Source organism: Terrapene carolina, unplaced genomic scaffold, assembly GCF_002925995.2.
Source record: "Terrapene carolina triunguis isolate 2854851 unplaced genomic scaffold, T_m_triunguis-2.0 Scaffold62, whole genome shotgun sequence".
Taxonomy (NCBI): domain Eukaryota; kingdom Metazoa; phylum Chordata; order Testudines; family Emydidae; genus Terrapene; species Terrapene triunguis.
Genome location: NW_020664413.1, coordinates 60,472,036 through 60,486,200, shown reverse-complemented (window position 1 = coordinate 60,486,200; position 14,165 = coordinate 60,472,036).

The following is a 14,165-nucleotide window of genomic DNA, read 5'->3' as shown; positions in this document are numbered from 1 at the left end:
GCAGCATCAAAGAGCCTTCGGTGTAAACAGACAAGCTCGACACAGGTGGGAGAACAGAGGTTTAATGAATTAGCCCCAGTTTACAGAGGGGAAATGCTACACGACTCCCCGTTCCAGAACACCCTCTCACGGCTCAGGGGGCATTGCAGACGCTCGGGCTCAGCTTCCACGCCAGTCTCTTCAGCCTACGCCAGCCGTAGAGGTGACGTGGCCCTCCAGCCTTGAGAGAGTTCAGCTCCTTCCAGAATGAGAGAGTCCCTCAGTCCAAGTCCATCATAGCAAAAGGGTCTTCGGACCCAGTGGGCTCCGTCTTCAGCCCCCTTCCTTGCAGGCAAGCTCCTGGCAGCAGTGGCCCACCGCACTGTCTAACCACCGGCTCCTGAGCTCCAATCAACCCAAGCATCCGGATGATAACTCCCCCCTATCAAAGCCTCTGGCAGGCCACAGGTCTCTGGCAGTTCCTAGACCGAGCCCAGATTTCTGCCCACATCAGAGCAGCCTGCTTGCTCCCCCCACCAAGCCAGCCCTCATGTGTAGGGCTGTCCTTCTCTCTGGTAGCCCTCTCTCCTCAGGACTAGCCACAGGAGACTTTGCCTGCCTGCCCTCCCTGCTTCCACTGCCTCCTTCTAAGCCTCACACCCTGCACAGGTGTAGCAGGGTGGGGCTAATGGAACAGAGCTGACTAGCCCCCAGTCTTCTGGACCTTAAAGGGGGCAGACCACCCTGTTACAGGAAACTATGGCCCAGGGAGTTAAAGTGACTTGTCCAAGCAAGATCACACATTAAGTCTGTGGTAGGGGTAGGAATTCAATCCAGGTTTCCTGAGTCCCAGTCCGGCACTTTCACCCCACAGCCTCCCTCACAATGAGTTCAGTCATCTCCTTTCTGTTCACAAATTATTCACAGACATGCTTAGAATTTGATGAATTCGTTCAATATTCCAAAATATTCAGCCTACGGACTGTCATGAACGGTCACCCCAACTATTGCTTTGAATATTGGTGATGGGTATTTTGTTATTGACACTGCGTGATTGGTCACCTAAGTCACATGGTATTGTTTCTCTGCCTGGATGATCTCCAGACCCACAAAGCGCTTTACAGATAACTGTGCAAGAACTTATGCAAATGTCTATTCACATAAAAATTCACTGCCAAAGTGGTTATGTTGCTCCTTGGAAACATTCTAGTGAATAATTGTATGAACAGTTGCCGAATGCGGCTGACAGGAGACTGTAATAAAACTCACTGTCTCAGAGCGTCACCTCACAACATAGTGGGTTGTTGCAGCAGCTTTGTTTCAGTTTCCTCTGGGGCTTCTACAACTCCAGCCAACCAATGCGTCCTGTGGGCTGCCTCAGCATCCAAGACCTCCAGTTAAGTCACCTTTAGTCCAGGGTACCAATGAAGCCTTACGCTCAGGCCTGTAACTATTTCTTCTTCCCCTGTATCAGGGCAAACCACATTCCTTCTTCCCCTTGATTCCAGGGGTCCTCTATAGCCCTCTAACTAGAGTCTTTCCGCTTCTCTCCAGCCCCAGTAGTCCCAGGCTAACCAAGGTCCTCAGGAAGGAGCAATCAATCCACCCCCATCAGCCCCCTGCTGCAGGGCTTTTTTCCTTTTAAGTCCCCCACTCTGCCCAGGAGGAGCAAGGTGACGCAGACATGAGAATTCACAGTGTTTATCTGAGACACTATTTTCACATACATTTCCTTGTAACTTTTGCTATGCTACCTGTCGCTGCATTAACACATTGTTCACACTAGAGGGTGCTTGTAGGCTGTGGACTCCCAGCGAAGCACAGTGCTAAAAGAGAAATGTCTGAAGAAACCAGACTGGAGGTAAAGTGATACTGATGATTCCAGTGTACCTCACATCACTCTGGCAAAATGCGAAGGCTGAATTTAACCAGTGTAGAAAATTAGGTGTATGGCACCCAGAGACACTCAGATAATATGGTTCTGAGGGCCATCTAAGAAGGCTGAGAGATGTCTCTTTTAGGTTCTTATATGACCCCCATTACCATAGTTTCTGGCTGCCACACAGTCTGTAATGTATTTACCCTCAGAACAGCTCTGGTGAGATAGGGCAGTGCTATTATCCCCATTACACAGATGGGGAACTGAGGCACAGAGAGGCTAAATGGCTTCTGTTCTATATAGGTTTTCATACTGTGCTCGTCACTGTTGTGACGAGCACAGTCCAGTCCGGCAGTCCATTATGCAACGCGACTAACATCTGGCACATGTTGTTTGTCCCCTCACCTCTCCCACGGGGGAGAAGCACGTGTCCTGGAGTGACTAGTTGTGGTAGGTTTTTTGGTTTTGTTTGTTCACCCAGATGGGATGGAGTCTGCCAGCCAAACAGAGATGATAAAGTACCACTCACGGCTGTTATGTGAGAGCTCAGTGCCCATGAGGAATCCAGGACTAGTCCTGGATCACAGACTGAATTGACTAATCGTGGATGTGAACCTGATGCCAAAGGAGAGAGCACTGTGGCTGCAAACTATGCAAAATACTTTCTTATGCCCACCAGCATCACCTCTGTCTTGCTTGGGTTCAGCTTCAGCCAGCTGCTCTAATGGACTTGCCCCCGGTCACACAGGAAGGCTGGGACAGAGGGAGGAACTCAACCAGCTCTGAGTCCCAGGTTAATGCCCTAGGTACTGACCTTCCTTTCCCAGATAGGTCTATATGCATGTTTGGCTCTTCAGTTTTGTAGAAGCTCACCACAAAGATTGTTGGTGGGCATGGTCAGATCCAGAGAGAGAACTATCGCTAGATGGGGGAAACACTACAAATGTATTCTTTGTGATGTCTGGCTACTCACAGCACAAGACTTTTGCAGACTACTATGGCAAAATGTGCAAAACAAAATATCTGCATCCACAGTAACTATTGCATCCTGTTCTTTATTGTTTATGCAATGCCATAGATGTGCATGGTGCCTAACAGGTTCCTTCCACTTAGAGATTATCATCTAGAAGCCCAACCTCAGACCTTTACTCATGCAGACAGTCCCACTGAATGCCTCCTGTGCTCTGATGTGTCAAGAACCAATGCATTGCACCAACATGCCCACGCCTTGAAGCACTGTATGGCTGCATCGAGGTGCTGATGCATCAAGACGCTGATGCATCCAGGGCCCACCAAGGATTCTCTGGGTCAATGAGGATTGTGCCAATGCATTATGGTGCCACCCTGATGGGCCAAGGGCCACACTGAGACACCAGAGCACCAGAGCCTAAGCTGAGGAGCCACGGATCTGTGCACGAATCTGAAGGGCTGTTCCTAGACACCAATGCCCTTCGCAAGGCTTTAGGTGTCCAAGGACCTTGCAACCCCGCTGCAAACTCTGACTGCGATGCACCCATTGCAGCCAAACTGCACTGAAGCTAACGCCTCTGGAGCTCAACAATGCCCGCATGACGAACCCCCTTCCCCACAATAATGAGCACTTATCCTCTTGCCAGAAAAAGAAAAGTAACCCCCACCCCCATCGAGCTATCTTCAGATAACATGAAAGGGCTGCCTTTCCAGCCTCCCCATGTTTGCAGACAGCTGAGCACCTACCTAGGACATACAGTGCCACCTCTGCCATAGCACTTAGCTACCACGGGGTGAGGGCAAAACAATTACTTTGCTACTTTGGGCTTAAACCGTCAGACCTTTGCTGTGATCTGAATGTCAAAGGTAGAGAGAGGGGTTCCATATGGACCTAATTCTTTAGCACCAGGGTTGCAGAAAGACTGGAGCAAACATTTTGATGCGTGAACAAAGAACAACCTAAGGCTTAGGAAAGGCCAGGTAAATTGAGAAGCTCACGAAACCCTGGGCCAGATCCATGAGCTAAAATAAATCAGCACAGTTCCATAGAAGTTGTGAAGCTACGCTGAGTTACACCAGCTGAGAAGCTGGCCAATGGGTTCCTCAGTGTTTAAAAAAGGACCATGACTCACTTCACAGACATTGGCCCAGCTCCAAAGTCCATTGGTATGGTTGGCGAGACTCCCATCTGCTTCCGAGGGCTTTGGGTCAGGCCCTCAGTGGAGGCATATATCTGTGTGTATGCAGAGCGTAGGCTGTACACATGAATACATACGCTGTAGCTGCACATCATATCGATGTAAACAGTACTTAGCTTGCCGAGCAGGGAAACAGAGACCAATTTCACAGGAAATCATGGTACTTTGAAGACCAGGCCTATTTACATGGACCAATTTGTTTCTCCACATTATTTGAGAAGGCTTTAGTGTTCAGGCCTGAGCCCCACAGCATCACAAGTACCTGAGGCTTGGAAAGATGTGTTGGGGGGCGGGGGAAGAAGGAGGCGTATTGCCATGGAGACAGATGAGAGCAAATGGTCACACCATCAAAAGGAAGGAAGAAAAGAGAACAGGCATAAATAAAAAGAGAGATCTCATTAAACCCAACACTAATTTTGTAATCAGCGAAATAAAGGTACCCTTGAAAGCCTGCTGCTAGAAGACAGGGTACAACAAAGAGTCCGGTGTAATTTCCAGGTTGCACGTTGCATCTGAGCTCCCAGCATTCAGCGTTTCACCCCGTTCCTTCCCAGGTTGTTCTATCCTACCGTAGGGGTCCAGCCCGCCGTCGGAGCCAGAGATTCAGCAGCATGGGAAATAGCAGGGAGGCCTGCCCTCGATTTAGGAAATTCTTCCATGTTGCAGAGGGTTCTGAAGGACGGGAAGAATAATTTCTGACTGTGGAGTAAAAGGCCTGGGTATCCGGGGACTGAATGCGGGGGAGATCCCAGAAGGGGCTTTTCCTGCAGCAGCAGCAGGGAGTGGGAGGTAGCTTGTCAAACCCTGTGTGTCAGCTGGATGGCAGACTGCGGCACATCTTCTGAACGCTGGACATCCTGCCTATCTATGGTAGTTATACAGCCCCCATTCCCATAGTACCTGAGCACCTCACAGTCTCTAACCTATGTATCCTCACAGCACCTCCTGGAGGTAGGGGAGTGTTACAGATGGGGAACTGAGGCACACAGAGACCAAGTGACTTGCTCACGGTCAGGCAGGAAGTCTGTAGTGGAGCAGGAATTGAAATCAAGTCTCCTGAGACTCAGACTAGCAACCTCACCACTTGCGCTCTCCCTCTGCCCCGCACAGCAGGAGACGCACCAGGTCATAGGATATGGAGCCACCAGGATTTATTGAGAGGAAACAACTAGCAAATAAACAGACATTCCAGCAGCTGCTCTAGCTCCAGCCTGACATGTTTGTTTACCAGGTACCACTTCCTGCTGGAACTCTACTCAGCACACAGAATCCTCTAGTGGCTGAATATTCTATAGCGAGCAAACATTCTTATGGAGCAAGCACGCACTGGGGCAAAAGCCGTGGAGAGGGGCTGGATTTGCACAGGGAGAGGGCCCTGGTTGTGGGAGGGAGATGTAGAAAGACTATAGGCAGGATGGCAGAGGGTTGCTATGTGCAGGAGTAGTTGTGGGTGGATGCCCAGGGGATTGTGGGACACTTTGACCAGCTTAGGAGTTTAGTGGTTTAACACAAATGTAATAATAATAATAGGTGTCACGGGGCGACTTGCCTTTTAAGAGGGAATGGGTCCAGTTCACCTGTGACTACCTAGTCACCTCCCAATGGGGCCTGATAGAGGGAACTGGCCCTCCATAAAGACCTGAGCACAAAAGGGGAGCATGAAGGAGCAGGTGAGGGCTGCATGAGATCTGACAGAGCGTAGTTGAGAGTTGCTGGGGAAGAGACCTAGAGAAAGCTGCTGAGAGAGTGCTGCAGGTGGGAGCTGATGGAGAGGAATGGCCGGAGTGGGGATCCCTGCTGAGTGGAATGCTTGTGCAGAGGCCCCTAGATAATGGGGAAGAACCTGCTCAGTCCGGGAAAGCTGAGCCCAGAGGATCAAAGTGGTTGTTGTCCGGTGGGAGACCCAGAGAGGGCAATGCTGGCCTGAGGCTGGAGAACTGCAGTGTGTTAACCTCTTGTACTCTGGGCTCTTGAGAACTGTCTGACTTTGAGGGACTGGCTGAAGGTTGAAATTGTACTAATCATTATGCCCAGAAGTAGGGCTGGATGTGGACTCTAAGGCTTGGTCTACACTAACCCCCCAAATCGAACTAAGGTACGCAACTTCAGCTACGTGAATAACGTAGCTGAAGTTCCAAGTACCTTAGTTCGAACTTACCTCGGTCCAGACGCGGCAGGCAGGCTCCCCCGTCGACTCCGCTGTACTCCTCTCGCCGAGCAGGAGTACCGCAGTCGACGGCGAGCACTTCCGGGTTTGACTTATCGCGTCCACACAAGACGCGATAAGTCGAACCCAGAAGTTCGATTGCCAGCCGCCGAACTAGCGGCTGGGTATAGACGTACCCTGAGAGAGACTTAATTCCTTTCCCAGGCAAGTGAGATGGCTGTTGGTCTGATCCAGGGGTAGGCAACCTATGGCATGCATGCCACAGGTGCGAGCTGATTTTCAGTGGCACTCACACTGCCCGGGTCCTGGCCACCGGTCCGGGGGGCTCTGCATATTAATTTAATTTTAAATGAAGCTTCTTAAACATTTTAAAAACCTTATTTACTTTACATACAACAATAGTTTAGTTATATATTATAGACTTATGGAAAGGGACCTTCTAAAAACGTTAAAATGTATGACTGGCAGGTGAAACCTTAAATTAGAGTGAATAAATGAAGACTCAGCACACCACTTCTGAAAGGTTGCTGACCCCTGGTCTGATCGGTGGTGGAAAAGAAGGCAACATGAAGGGGAAACTGAGGCAGGCCTCCCCTCTATTGTTGTGGGTGTGGTTGGCTGCAGGAAGGTGCCCTGGAGGGAGTGCGGCCTGTGACAGGGTATACTTGCCCTGCACTGGATGAGGAGGGGTTAACCATGCACTGTGGGCTGAGGAAGCCACGCCCCCTCACCTCTGCTGGGCATGCTCCAACTGGAGCACCAGTATAAAAGGGAGCAGCTCAGCTCAGTCAGGGCAGACTGCAGAAGAGGGAGGATGCATGTTGCTGGCTCTAGCCATGAGCTGCTGAAGCCCCAGATCACGGAAGCCAGACCCACCAACACACAGACAGATACCTGGCTACCTGAAGATGCCCAAGGGAGGGCGGAGCTGCTGAGAGCAGCACAGGCTGAGGAACCCAGAGACGCCTGGACCGCCACATTGGGAGAAAGGCTAGGAAGTAGCCCAGGGGGACTATACACTGATCCGGTTGTAGAACCGAGCAATAAGTTGGTGTTCTTCAGTCAGATCCCCACTGAGCCAATGGCAAGTACACTTGCCACTTACAGGGCCCTGGGCTGGGACCCAGTAGAGTAGGGAGGGTCCGGGTTCCCCTACCCTGGCTGCCACCCACACCTGAGTGGCGGCCCACTCCCCCAACAGGCCACCAGACCACATAGCCCTGCAAGGGAAGGCAGCCATATTGACTCTGGCCACTAGGCTGCACAGCCCTATGAGGAGGGGCAAACATATTGACTCTGGCCACACTGCCCCGAGGGAGAGGGCAGCTGTATTGACTCTGGCCATTGGGCCACACAGCCCTGAGGGAGAGGGTATTTACATTGGCTCTGGCCACTAGGCCAGCCTTCCCCAAGGGTAAGGGCAGTCAGGTGGACTTAGCCATGGGGCTGCAATGCCTTTGCCCCACGAAGAGGGGGACAGGGTGTACCTGCCCCGTGACAGGGTCCTTTTGCAAATGGGTTTACAATAACAGGTAACTGGGCAAGGGGAGGGGTGACCCTTGCAGAGGGGTGAGGCAGATTCTTGGCAGGTTGCCTGGATTTGCTGTGTTGAGGGAGGACTATTATGGGTGTGGGGGTAGTTTAGTGGGTTGTGGGGGAAATAATCAAAGTCACTACAGGTATGTAGATAATGGCCAAGCCAGGAACCGGAAAAGCTTTGGTTACAGGGCATCTGGGGATGGTTTAGAGCTTAAAAACAAATAAACAAAACCAACATGCCACTGACCAGGTGAGTACTGATCACCCCCCTCACTCCCCCGACTGCTTAGCTCCAGGGATTGAGCCCTGTCTCGCACCCTCTGTTTCTTGTAAGCTCTTTGGGGCAGGAACTGTTTCATCCTACATGTCTAGCATCTTTGCAGTGATACTGAACTGCTACCACTTCTATGAACAGTAAGAAGAAGAGTTGCATAGAAAATATCCATGAATTATATTGTGTCTCAATATAGTATCACGAGCTACAGCTGGATCCAATATCCAGTGAAGTCCATGGGACTGTTTCCATTAATGGTAGCATTACTTCTATTACACTAGCAATAGTATTATACTAGCCTGACATTCTAGGTCAGGGGTCGGCAACCTTTCAGAAGTGGTGTGCCGAGTCTTCATTTATTCACCCTAATTTAAGGTTTCACGTGCCAGTCATACATTTTAATGTTTTTAGAAGATCTCTTTCTATAAGTCTATAACATACAACTAAACTATTGTTGTATGTAAAGTAAATAAGTTTTTTTAAATGTTTAAGAAGCTTCATTTAAAATTAAATTAATATGCAGAGCCCCCCGGACCGGTGGCCAAGACCCGGGCAGTGTGAGTGCCACTGAAAATCAGCTCGCATGCCGCCTTCGGCACACGTGCCATAGGTTGCCTACCCCTGTTCTAGGTACTGTGCGTATGCGTAGTGTGAGAGACCCCTGCCCTGAGGAGCTTAGTCAAACAAGACAGACAAAGGGTGGGAGGGAAAATGAAGGCACAGAGAAGCAAAGTGACTTTACCAAGGTCACCCAGCAGAGCTAGGAATAGAACCTACGTCTTCCGGGTCCCAGTCAACACCCCATCCACCTGACCATGTCAATAAATTATAGTCCAGCTCAATATAGTATCTTATCCCTGGTCCAAATCGACATCCTCTGAAATCACTGCTTTCTATTGAACAATCTCTCTAGCAGGCTGGAAAGGTTGAATAAATCTAACTATGCTGACCCTCAGACATCACCTGAGTCAAACATCTTACTTTCTGGTTAACAATCCACTGGAAATTGAAGGAAAAAAGATCTGGAGGAGCAAAAAGGTTGTGTCACTCCTGAGAGGACCTCCCTACCCAATGCTTGGAATGGTACTGAGGGGACTTGGGACAAGAGACACAATTCAAGCGAGATGTGTATTAAGGAGGGGAGAGAAATGAGTTAGTCCTAAAAGTGTCTTGCTCGGCTTGACAGTTTAATTCACTAATGTGGCTGCAGCACAGCTGTTTCTATAGAAATCACAAGTCCTACAATGTTTCACTCGTTATGGATTCATCTGAAGGAAAAATATCTAGCTCTCACAGTGAAGGATTTTGTAGTGTATTTCAGTGAGATTTTACAGTCTCACCCATACATTTTGAAATCACACTTGGGAGCTCAGTATGACATCTCAGCCCCGCAGAGTCATGAAATCTGATTGGCCTGGAATCTGGCACGCACAAAGCTGTTGGAATGTGCTGGGGAACGACCACTGTTTGAAAACTTTGTGGCCCATGCATTAATGTTATCATTTATCATTGTAGTTACTGTTAACATTTCTATGGAACGATTGCAGGGGAAATTTTCTAAAGTACCCAGGAGATCTAGGAGCACAAATCCCTCTGAAAGTCAACAGGACTCGTGCTCCTAAATCCTGTACATGCTTTTGAAAATCACCTCCTCCATCAATGTGATTATAGATCACTTAATTTTTACTATTGATCTGGGAGTTTGGGGAGAGGGGTGATTGTGTTTTTGCACTAGGAATCTGAAGCAGTAGTGGATGGCAGTTTAGAAAAAGAATGGTATAGCCATATTTATAGAGGTATTTACAGGATGAAAAACAGCCCCATTTGAAATGGGCTCAGTGTTTAAACGGTTCATTTAGGACAAAACGTAATTAAACTTGATATTCACTGCCCACTTCATCCTACAGAGCTCTCACAGCTGGGTTTATAACCTGCATTCGCTCCCTGTGACTGAGTCTTGTTGAACTTAACAACATTGTAATGAAATCATGGCCCGTTAGGAACATCATGGTTGTCCCTGTGCCAAACACCAGAGCCGTGTGAAACTTCGCAGCAGCAGTGAGTGTATAACTCCCATCCCCTTAGTGTTGGAGGTAAAGGACACTCCATTAGCAGTAGCAAGCAGATGACGCTCAGTTGAGTAGTTCTAGCCATTAGACTGCAGTGGTGCACATAGAGACGGGTCAGTTCGGCTTCGGCTATGCTGCTAAAGTGTGTAAATGGCCCCTTTTAATAGCTATCACACTTTGTTAGAACTGAGCTGTTCTTCTCCTTACTCCGTTCATTTTAAATGGACAATGTTTAGCGCAAGATAAACAAGTACTGCCCAGAAGGTGGGAATGAGACATTTGGTTTATTCCTGGTGGATCACTGGAGAGGCAAGAGGAATATCCGTGTTATGATTCTTCTCTTTGCCCCTAAATCAGCAAGGAGACAGCCATACCCTTCTAGTGGGCGCTCAGCTGCCCTTGGGCCTGGTTCAACACCTGTCTTTCCACTGACTTGAATGGGCACTGGATCAGGCCCATCGTCAAGAGCATGGTATAAATAGGATCAATATTAAACAAGAGTCATAGTAATTATTCAGGCACACACCCACACACACATACACACACCCCGCCAGTGGGTGAAATGCAGTGGGCTGGCACACAGCCTTCTGCACCACTTACGCCTGGGGCTAGACTCTGTTAGGGAGGCTGATGGTGGAATGGCCAAGCCAGGGGACTTCTGCATCCCCTGCACCCTGAATAGCAGGGCTGCCTGCCAGCCCCATGGAAAGGGCTTGGGAGACGTGGCACACAGAACCCATGACTGCACACCGCTAAGGACCAGGAACCCTAAGTCTAAGGTGCGGAAGGACTGCGCTGGGTACCATGGAACAGCAGCTACTAGGGTTGAGCGACCCACAGCCCCAGATCAGGGGGTGCTGCATTTCTCTTCCCAAGCCCCATGTAGCACAGCCAGGGGAAGTCAGATTACTTAGGCGTTATTCTTAAAGGGTGCAGTGCTATGAGAGGAAGGAGTCTGGCAGGCTTGCTCTCATACAGGTGGAGGAGACAGTCCAGCACCAAAGGCATTTCATGTTCATTCTTACCTCCCCCGCAGTACGTCTCCACAAACACCACTGCAATCTTTTCATGTCCTGGGCTGTTCTGTCAGCACCCCCAGTGCCATTCCCTTTGGCGCCTGTTCTGCCAACAGAAGCATAACACACAAACTAAAATAGCTTACCCTGCAACCTAGAGTGCCTCACAAGCCTTTGCTGCTGTAGCTCCTACGTGGGCCACTCACAAACAGCCGGCCAGCGTGAGTGTCTGTGTGTAGCTGCAGCCTGCCAGCCACACTCTGGCTTCCAGCAGCTTTAGTTACTGCTTGCAGCATGACCCCAACACACTCCTAGTCCTGAATTTCCCCCCAAAAAGTGTGTTCTGCACTGTCCAGGATGATCCCCTGAAAGGGGACAATATCCAGTAGTTTGCCACTTTAACTGGCATTACCAGACAATTCAGTTTAAACACAACACTGGATTTGTTTTGATTAAAGAATAAAAACAACTTTATTTAACTACAAAGAGAGAGATTTTAGGTGAGCACACGTGTAAGGCCTTAAAGTCAGAAATGGTTATAAGAGAAATAAAGATAAACACTTTCTAGTACTAAAACGTAACCAACTAGACTTGGTTCAAGGTAAAATCCTGACCCCACCTTCCCAGCAACAATGCCAACCAAATTTTAGATCAGGATCTCTCCCCAAAGACAAATGGCTGGTTCCTTTGTCTTTTTAGGAGAAAGACAGATGGACAGGGAGAGATGACCTGGCATGTTTTTGCCCCTCATTTTTATAGTCTAGTCCCTCTTTGCAGTGGGTTCTTCTGAAGATTACGTCTCAAAGCAAAGTTTATTCAAACATCGAGGAAAGCAACGGGGGTCTGAAGGTGAAGGTGCCCTCAGGCTCTTTCTTCTCCCCTGTATATGCTGAAATGCAGATTTGCCTCGTCTCCCTCTTGCTGTCTCAAAGATCTTGTTTACCACTTATATGTAAATTGAGGTAAACTCACATTCCTTCGTTTAAGATAACAACTTAACCACTCCTGCCTAACTGGGCTGCTTGGGTTTGAAAATGTGCCACCAGCACCATATAGGGAAAATTCATAACTTTATATATAGCATCACTACATACATTTCACCATGATATTATTGACCAGGGAGTTGTTAGTTTTCAGATGATACCTCACAAGGCATATTTTGTACGAGACCAATGTATTACACTCTTCTTTATAACAACCTTTTACATACTTGAAGACTGTTATCCTGTCCCCTCTTCCCCCGCCCCAGTCTTCCCTTCTCCAGATGAAACTAATCCAATTTTGTCAATCTTTCTTCTTGGTCAGTCTTCTAGACTTTTAATCACTTTTTGTCATTCTCCTCTGGACTTTCTCCGGTTGTCCATATCTTTCCCAAAGTGTGGTGTGAAGATGATCCCAGGATTTAATGACTAGATCCTCAGTGCAAGGCTTGTGAGGCAGAGAAAGGTAGCTGGATGCCGTATTTATATTTATACCGTGGTGCTGCTTCAGTTTCTGCAACAATTTAGAGCAGCCTTGCGGTTGCTTTAAGTTACATCCAGGTGCGAGTGTCCCCAAGCAGCTGTGACAGCAACTGGGGATCTCTGCAGTGCAACAACACTCCAGACATGCTCCCTGTCCCCAGCTACACCCAAGCCAGTTTGACCAGCCTTACAGTTAGACCACTTGCCTTGCCAGAGTGGTGCAAAAGGGCCATATTGGGTCTAATCATCTGGCTCTAAATCTCTACTCCAAAGACGGAATGAAGAGGGCTGGTTCCTTGCAGAAGATTATGAAATATTCTAATTTAGGAAGAGGTTTGTTAAAGTTGAGTCAAATTAGCTGGTCACCCAGGCAAGAGGTTCAGAAACTCATGTTTAAAAGTTAGGAGCTCAAGCCAAGGAACTGATAATGGGGTTTATATAGACTTTCAGTTTAAGGGTACCTGATCAAAGCCTATACAGGTCAGTAGGGATTGAAAGTCATTACTATGTAATGGCTGCTCAGTGACTCAGTCCAGCTTCTAGTATTTGCATCCCTACACTACAGTAATTAGCACTCATTGCCCTTTTGTTGGAAGTAGGAGCAGAGATGCCAAGTACCGACAGCTGAACTTCTACTTATGACGCATCACCACAGTGAATGAGCACAAACATTTGTGGATTTAACCCTACAACAGTATTATTGTTCCCATTTTACAGATGGGGAACGGCGGCACAGGGACATTAAGCAACTTGTCCAGGATCACAGGGGACGTCTGAGGCAGAGCTGGGAATTGGAGTCAGGTCTTCAGAGACTTAATCTGGTGCCTTAGCGACAAAGTCATCCTCAACTTCTTAACTTTTGGAGGTGGTTTCTTCAAATCAGGGCTACCTTGGTAGAGCAGTGTGATGAGATATGGCTGCTGCCACCTGTTCTGTTGATGAACACTGGTCGTTAGTCTACCCAGTTACTAATCTGACCCTTCTCACCAGCACCATGTTCAGCAAAAGGAAAATAGAAGGGAGGGGAACCAGCAGAGAACATGAGGAACACCTTGCCAAGTCATGCCATTGGTGCAAAGGATATAAATAAACTGGCAAGGCCATTACATGTTTTGTAGAAAGAGAAGAGCTCAAAGGATGCAGAGACAAAGCAGGGAAGTGGGGTTGAACTGAACCGGGGCATGCTTGCAAAGTTTTGATGACTTTTTCCTGTCCAATACATCATTATGTCCTACGCTCACAATGGTTTGCAAACAAATACGTTGCTGCTTTTTCTTAAAGACATTCCTTAGTTCTGTTCCTCTTTGCTGAGGTTCAGTGCACAGAAACAACTGAAAAACCGCTCAGCTCTGTGTAACATTTAAGGAGCTTGAGAACTGTCCTTAGGGCCTCATCCAAAGCCCACTGGAGTCCATGAGAGTCTTTCCACTGACTTCAGATCAGACCCTTCCCTGGTTTTCCAAAATTCCAACTTCAATGTGATGTGATGCAGGAAGTGGTGTTGAGACGACCAGCTTGTAAGGAATCCATTTAAAACCATCATCTGGCAGCACCAAGATATGCAGCAAAATGAATATGTAGAAGAAAGTAAGATTTGTGGAGGGAAAGTCT